General features: G+C 42.2%; 1 pseudogene; it reads right to left on the reverse strand.

The window, feature by feature from the left end:
• Nucleotides 1–5,804: 5,804 nt before the first annotated feature.
• On the reverse strand, nt 5,805–7,098 carry LOC122674325 (annotated as a pseudogene).
• Between the last annotated feature and the right edge of the window lie 365 nt (nt 7,099–7,463).

Here is a 7,463-nt window from a genome sequence, read left to right on the forward strand (position 1 = left end):
GGGTAACAGAAGATAGCCCTGTCATACTCTTTTCTTGATCTCTGAACCAACTGGTAGTTCCATACAGGGTTCTAAGTGTTGCTTCTTGACCCGCATACAGGTTTCTCAGGAGACAGGTAAGATGGTCTGGTATTCCCATCTCTCTAAGAGGTTTTCACAGTTCGTCATGATCCACACAGTCATAGTCAATGAAACAGAGATAGATGTTTTTCTGGAATTCCCTTACTTTCTCTATAATCCAGCAAATGTTGGCAATTTGATCTCTAATTCCTCTTCCTTTTCTAAACCCAGTTTGGACATCTGGAAGTTCTCGGTTCTCATAATGCTGAAGCCTAGCATTCAAGATTTTAAGCATGACCTTACTAGCATGGGAAATGAGTGCAACTGTCCAATGGTTAGCATTCTTTGGTACTACCCTTCTTGGGAATTGGGATGAGGATTGACCTTTTTCAGTCCTGAGGCCCCTGCTGGGTCTCCCAGATTTGCTGACACAATGAATGCAAAAGCTTTATAAATTTGATTACACTGTGTTTAAAATTATATCCAGTTTGTATTTTCTCATTTGTTGTCATCAGGGTAAATGTTTTCCCAGCAATTCCGGGGAAGTTTTTCACCTTTCGCCTGTTCGTGCTGACTTTCAGCACTTTTGTTGGTTCAAAATGGTCAGGGTCCACACAGGCAGAAAGGACCAAGAAGAAGACTTTGACCATTGTTTAAAAATTACACACACAAATGAATAAATAAAAAAAAATAAAAATTATACAAGAGGGGTGGTTTGAGATTACCACTGAGTGTGTGCTCCAGGGCCTTTGTCCTGGTGGTTCTCACTGCCTGGAATGTTCTATCTACCCTCAGACAGTGTGAGCGATTATCTGTCTCAGATTCTTTGGGTCTTTGCTTGTTATCTTCTTTGAAGGCCTTCCTTCACCACACTATTTAAAATTAATCCATCTCTGGTATTCCCTCTTTCTCTTCTCTGTTTTCTCTTTTTCCTGTGGCATTTATTTATCTAACACATTACATATTTTATTTATTTGTTGTTTGTATGAGGAAACATCAGACAATCCCATCATAAGAGCTGTTCGACAAAATTAGTGGTCATGTATCAAAATGGCAAAGCTGAAGCTCAAAGGGACAGAAAGAGTGTTCCTTTCGATAGTGTATTAAGAATGTAATTAATGTTTTTTAAAGCACACAGAAATGCCAAGGGTTTTGTTAAGGTCCCAGGCCATTTCTTTATATAGCAATAAGCAGGGTTTTTAATAGTTTCCTTTTAATTTTAAAAGGAATTAATATCTGCCAATTAATTTTACATATTTCTCCTAGAATTCAGCAAGCAGTAAATACAGAGGGCCTACATTTTGGTTTCTGTTTTTTAAAAAAATCACCCTGGACTTTTTTTTTTTTAAATTAGTTGTCTTAACAAACTTACAAACATCAGTCTCTGGACATAACCAGAAACAAGGTCAGCAGTTTCCACTTTTTGAGCAGCCCCACTGCCTTCTATGTGTTTGTTTCTCCGCACTTGGCACTACCATGTCCAAATACAATCTTATCAATTGTTACATGGTTGGCCAAGTTCCCTGCACCATGCCTCTGCCTAGCATCCTCCTCATCCCGTCTTTGGATCTGGGCTTTGGCCTTCTGTTGACAAAACACGTATCACTGTCTCTTTCTCTCCCACCAAGGCAAGGGCAGTGGAGTTAGAGGGGGAGGCTTCTGAAAATCGAAAATATCCACAACCCCCAGCTTATTCCTTTCTCTTTACAACCTTTCTTTTTCCTGGTGTTAGTTATCATAATAAAGTGACACACACATCACCTAAATATATTTTGCAGAATAAATCAAACACCAAGTATTTGTATAAGTCCAGAAAGAGGTTAGTAGATTGAAGTTAGAACCTTCAGCTCTTCTGAAAGTATTAATAATTGCACATGTGCCAAAATAAAGCTCCTTCCCTTCTGCCTGCCTCTCAGAACACGTGGCTTTTCCTAGACCCACTCTTTCCACTTCCTGGCAACAATTTGAAAACCAGCTAGTCCTGAGGGCTCTTGAACTCTTGAACAAATTCCTTAATTTCTGCTTGAGAGTTCAGAGGGAAAAAATTATCTCAGGAAAATACATGTCTCTACTCCTTTCTTCTCTGATTCCAGAACTTTAAATGTGCCTCTTCTTTCAGATTTGCTTGACTTATTTCTGAACCAACTGGTGATATTCAAGAGTGGAAAATACTGCTGCAATTGCTATTTTCTAATTTTTTTGTAATTTATTTCTTTTCTACCTATAAGCTAGAAGCCAAGCACCCAGACTGACTCTTAAATATTTGCTTTGTGTGCTGTATGCCAAGTCACTTCAGTAGCGTCTGACTCTTTGCCACCCTGTACACTGTAACCCGCCAGGCTCCTCTGTTTATGGAATTCTCCAGGCAAGAATACTGGAGTGGGTTGCCATGCCCTTTTTGGGATCTTCCCAACCCAGGGATCAAACTCAAGTCTCTTATGTCTCTTGCATTGGTAGGCAGGTTCTTTACCACTAGCACCACCTGGGAAACCCAAATATTTGCTTTGTGTGCATATTCAGTCTTGTCCAGCTCTTTATGACATCATGGTCTGTATCCAGCCAGGCTTCTCTGTCCATGCAATTCTCCAGGCAAAGATACTAGAGTGGGTTGCCATTTCCTTCTCCAAGGGATCTTCCCAACCCAGGGATCCAACTGGTATCTCCTGGGACTTCTGCATTGGCAGGCAAATTCTTTTACCACTGAGGCACCTTTGCTTCATTCTAATTATCAACCTCGTGAATCTGTAAACTGAAAGATAACTGTGCAACATGAGGTTTGTAAGTTAAGTTATATTCAGCATCTTACTGAGGACTATAGCCCAGGAGACTATGGCCTCTTCATAGCTCTGAGAAACTACTTCTAAGAGGTAGGAGGGATGATAGTTCATATATATATTTTTTTTTGACAGGGGAATCCATGCAGTCAAGTATGCATCTTGATAAATGATTGCTGCTAGTGTTGCAGTGAAATAAAAAAACAATTTTCTCTTTCTCTTTTGCCTTTTGAGTCCTTCTCTACTTTAACTGTTCCTGATCTACTGTCTGCATTGATAAGAAAGTTTCCTTCTTTTCAGAAGACTAACCTGTGTTAGAAAAACGCCACGGGAGGAAAAAAGCCGCCTCTAAGGACCGTTGATGAAGGCCTTTATTGAGCGGTCGCGCGGGCAGAACTCCCAGGGGCAGGTGAGTGAGGAGACAAAGGGAGTCTGCGAGGTATGAGGGGTGGGGAGGGGTTTTATAGCCAGGGCCGGCGTCCAAGCCAGGTCTTTTCATATAAGGAAGAAAGCGCGGGCTACAGCGGCGGTCAGTGTCCGAGGGCTCCGGGTCGGTACCTGATTGGACCAGGCTGCAGGGGGTCGGTCCCCGGAAGTTAGCCAGCCTCCGGAATTTGCCTTGTGACACTTTTTCTGGGGCATGCCCCGACCTTTCAACCTGTTGTGTAAACTACATCCTGCACTTATGTACCTGTTACCTTCTAACTCTGCATGAGCCACACTCCGCATCTATTATCTTCTAACTTTATGCTAGTCACATCCTGATGCTGGACTTGACAGCACTCTCTCTGCAACCCCCCCTTCCCCCCGCTTGTAGTTTGTTTTTCCCTCTTTTGGCATTACAGAAAGAAAGTTGCAATGCAAGCCACAAAGGACAATGGACTTACTACCGGGACCAACTGCCAGACTCAAATTACCAGGCCAACTGATGCCAGCCTATTGACTGTTTTGATACAATTCAAAAATAAAGAAGAATACAGGATCCTTACCTTACATCTTGGCTCTTTATTGCCAACCCCTGACTGTGAGTCCCAACTATATGATCCCCTTGATTCCCCAAGGAGGGGAGACACAGTTCTTGAGGCAGAAAGCTACTGTGTTCTCTCCTCTGCAGGCTTGAGGATTAAGGCTATCTTCCTATTTCCTTGAGACTCTGTCTCCATATTTTCTTATTCTGCTCCAGGGGGCAGAGAAATCCAAGATTTTGGCAGCAACACCAGTCCAAACAACAGATAGCTCAAGTCAGTGATTTTAGTGCTTTACTATGTATGGGAACATGCAAGAAGCCGGATTCATCAAAGTTCTTCCTGAGATATACATCTAACTCTCTAAGGGGCCCGTATGTTGGAGGCACGGGACATCCTATTATCGTCTTCCTTTCCTCTGTCTGGAGCACAGATTGCGTCCTCCTGTTATCGTCTTGATCTCTTCTGTCTGAAGTTTAGGATGCACTGTTGGTCAGCCACTGCAGGGGGTTAATCTTTGTAGAACTGGCTGGTGACCTGGTGACCCAAACGCTCTTTGCTCTTCCTCTGTTTGCAAATCTACCAGACGATAAGCAGTCTATTCACAGCTGTATGCTCTACAAGTTCTGCTGAACAAATAGGTTTGTCTCCCTGGAGCTATGCCCTGCTTCTCTGTATGAGGTAGGCCAGAGCCAGCAGCTGAGGGAGCCCCAAGGCTAAAGTGCATCTGTGTGTTTTGGGTTGTGGCGGAAACGATAGGACTGATTTAAGAGATTCACCTGGTGCCAGCCAGACTAGACTCACAGGCTATCGAGGCTGGTGGGGCTTTAGAAGCACTGAATATCTTCCAGGCCTTCAACTTCTCAGTCTGGCTAATGCCCAGCCTCCTCTGGTGACCAGGAATTCACTTCTGACAACTAGTATTCAGGAAAATCTTGTGTTAAGAGAGGTCTTTCTTATGTTGAGGCATAATATGCCTTCCTATATCTTCTGAGGGCTTCCCTGGTAGTTCAGATGGTAAAGAATCTGCTTGCAATGCAGGATACCTGGGTTCCATCCCTGGATTGAGAAGATCCCGTGGAGAAGGGAATGGCTACCCACTCCAGTATTCTTGCCTGGAGAATTCCACGGTCAGTGGGCCAAAGTCTGTGAGGTCACAAAAAGTTGGACACGACTATCAGTATATATCTTCTACCTAGTGGTCTCAGTTCTGTATACTGTGATCACATGGCATTCTGATCCTTTTGTAATAGGGAAAAACAAATCTGACTCCATATTGAATCTGTTTCTTTTACTTTAACCTTTGTATTCTATTGCTTTTGCTGAAAGTTAATCACAAAGGAATGTTGCCTATAGCTTAAAGTATACACAATGGCTCATCTCTGGGACACCTGCCTCCCAGGCCTGAGCATTAAGCTAAAATACTGTTGTTTAGCTCAGGGGAAACATCCTGACCAGGCCCACTTATGGATGGCTGCAAAGAAATTAATGCAATCCCTCTGCAGTCTGGCCAGAACCAGGAAATATTTGTAAATAGTTTTTGCCTTTTTTTTACTTTACTTTCTTCACCTCCCCCTCTGTAATCTATAAAAGAAACTAGTATCCAAATCTGGGTAAGGGGCTTCCCTGGTGGTCCAGTGGTTAAGAATCCACTTGCCAATGCAGGGGACACAGGTTCGATCCCTGCTCCAGGAAGATCTCCCGTGCTGCATGGCAGCTAAGCCCATGAGCCACAGCTACTGAGCCAGCACTTGCTTTTCAACTAAGACCCGAGCTGAGCACACTGACCTATGCCTGCCGGCCAGTGGGTGGATCCTCTTTCCATAATGCTGGAGGGAGAGTCTGACAAATTCTGGATGACTCTTCCTTTTAAATATTCTTTTTTTTTTTTTTTAATTACATGACATTTTTATTTTAGGCTGCAAAAACAAAAATGAGCAAACAAACAACAAAAAACTTACATCAAATGATGTAAATTCATCCTTTCCAGGGAAGCAGCAGGTTATCCTCAAGGCCACATACATCCTGCTTCACTGCTGCTTACACTCTGCTGGATTTTGATCCTTCTTTGGGTCATAGTCTGGATCATTTTCCTCATCTCCTTCTTCTTCCCCTTCCTCATCCGCTTCTTCACCTTCTTCATCATAATCATCGTCATCATCTTCAATAGCTTCTCCAGTAAAGTATAACACTGATCTTGGGATTATATACTCATGTAAAAAGTGACCAATTTCAAAGTCTGCAGCGAGGATAGCTTCAGAATCATCATCCAGATCTCCACTCTCAGGAACTTCAGGAGGGGCAAAAAAATTAAAGAAAGAGTCATTAGAAACTGTTTTGGTCACAGTACGAACTGTCCCACGTCCCTTGTGTTTCTGCTTCCTCTTAATCATTTTCAAAGTGACATTCTTCCCTTTTTTCCAATCTATCTGGCACCCTGTACAACCCATAATTTCTGGTCCATCAAAAGAAAAGGGATCAGAATCATCTGGTTCTGACCTCATCCTTTATGTCTTTGTCAACACTTCATTTGTGAAATATTCATTGGGTTCAAAGTGAAATTCTAAGACAAAACTCATAGGTTGACCAGCATCTGAGAACTTCACTTTAATATATTTCAAGCGCTTCAGAATAGGTTCATCATGTTCCTGAACCATATCACTGAACAAGTCAACTTTCTTAAAAACTGTCAACCAAAACTCAGGAATTCCCTTGGGATCTTCTTTTTCTTTATCCTTTCTCTCATCTTCAATCTTGGTCTTTTCTTTTAGCTCCTCTGAAATTTCATCTTCCTCATCTGGTTTCCACTCACTTTCTTCTTCTGTAGGTTCATAAATGGCATTAATGATCTCAAATCGCTTATCAAACAGAGGCTGATAAAGAACAGCATACTTTCTTTCAAGATCATGAACTTCCTCATAGAATTTGGCTTCTATCAGCGCACATTTAGCTTGAAGGTTTTTAAGAGCATTCACCCGCCTTTTAACTACCGTAGGCAGGCTTTCAATGTATCCTGTTGGTGTTTCTACCAGACCATCAAGTCTTTCTTGAAGGGCTGCAAGAATCTGAGGATTTTGCATCATCTGAACAGTCAGCTGACGCGCTTTGATTTTTGTTTCTTCACCAGTCTCTTCTTCTTCTACTTCTTCAACATCATCCAAATCTTGATCAAGTTCAGACTGTTCTTTGTTGTAGATGTCTGCCATGTTGTACAAATGCCAAATATTTTAAAAAATGACAGATTTCGTTTTCCAGCTCAGCTCTCCGGTGGCGAGTGCGGGGAGCCGGGCGGCCCGAGCTACGCAGGCAGTGACTCAGGGCGGCGGCGGGAGGAGCAGGAGCCTTTTAAATATTCTTTATCTGTCTCAAATGTGCTCCATCATCATGTCTGTACTTGGCAGTGTGATGCAGATAGGAGTCTTGGCTAAGTCAATACTTGTTAATTGAATGATTGAATAAATGAATCAAAAATCGTTGGATAGGAAGAACAACATAAGTTAAAACTGGAGAGAATAGAATATATTTTATGTTGGTTTGTGAATTTTTCAACCAATAGTTTAGAAACACTGTTTTGAAGATGAGATTTGTAAAAGCTACCACCCCAGCAGATTAGATCATGACATTGAAGCAATAATGGGATTGCTGGCTTTGTAAGAAGAAAGAG

This window comes from Cervus elaphus, chromosome 18, assembly GCF_910594005.1.
Source record: "Cervus elaphus chromosome 18, mCerEla1.1, whole genome shotgun sequence".
Taxonomy (NCBI): domain Eukaryota; kingdom Metazoa; phylum Chordata; class Mammalia; order Artiodactyla; family Cervidae; genus Cervus; species Cervus elaphus.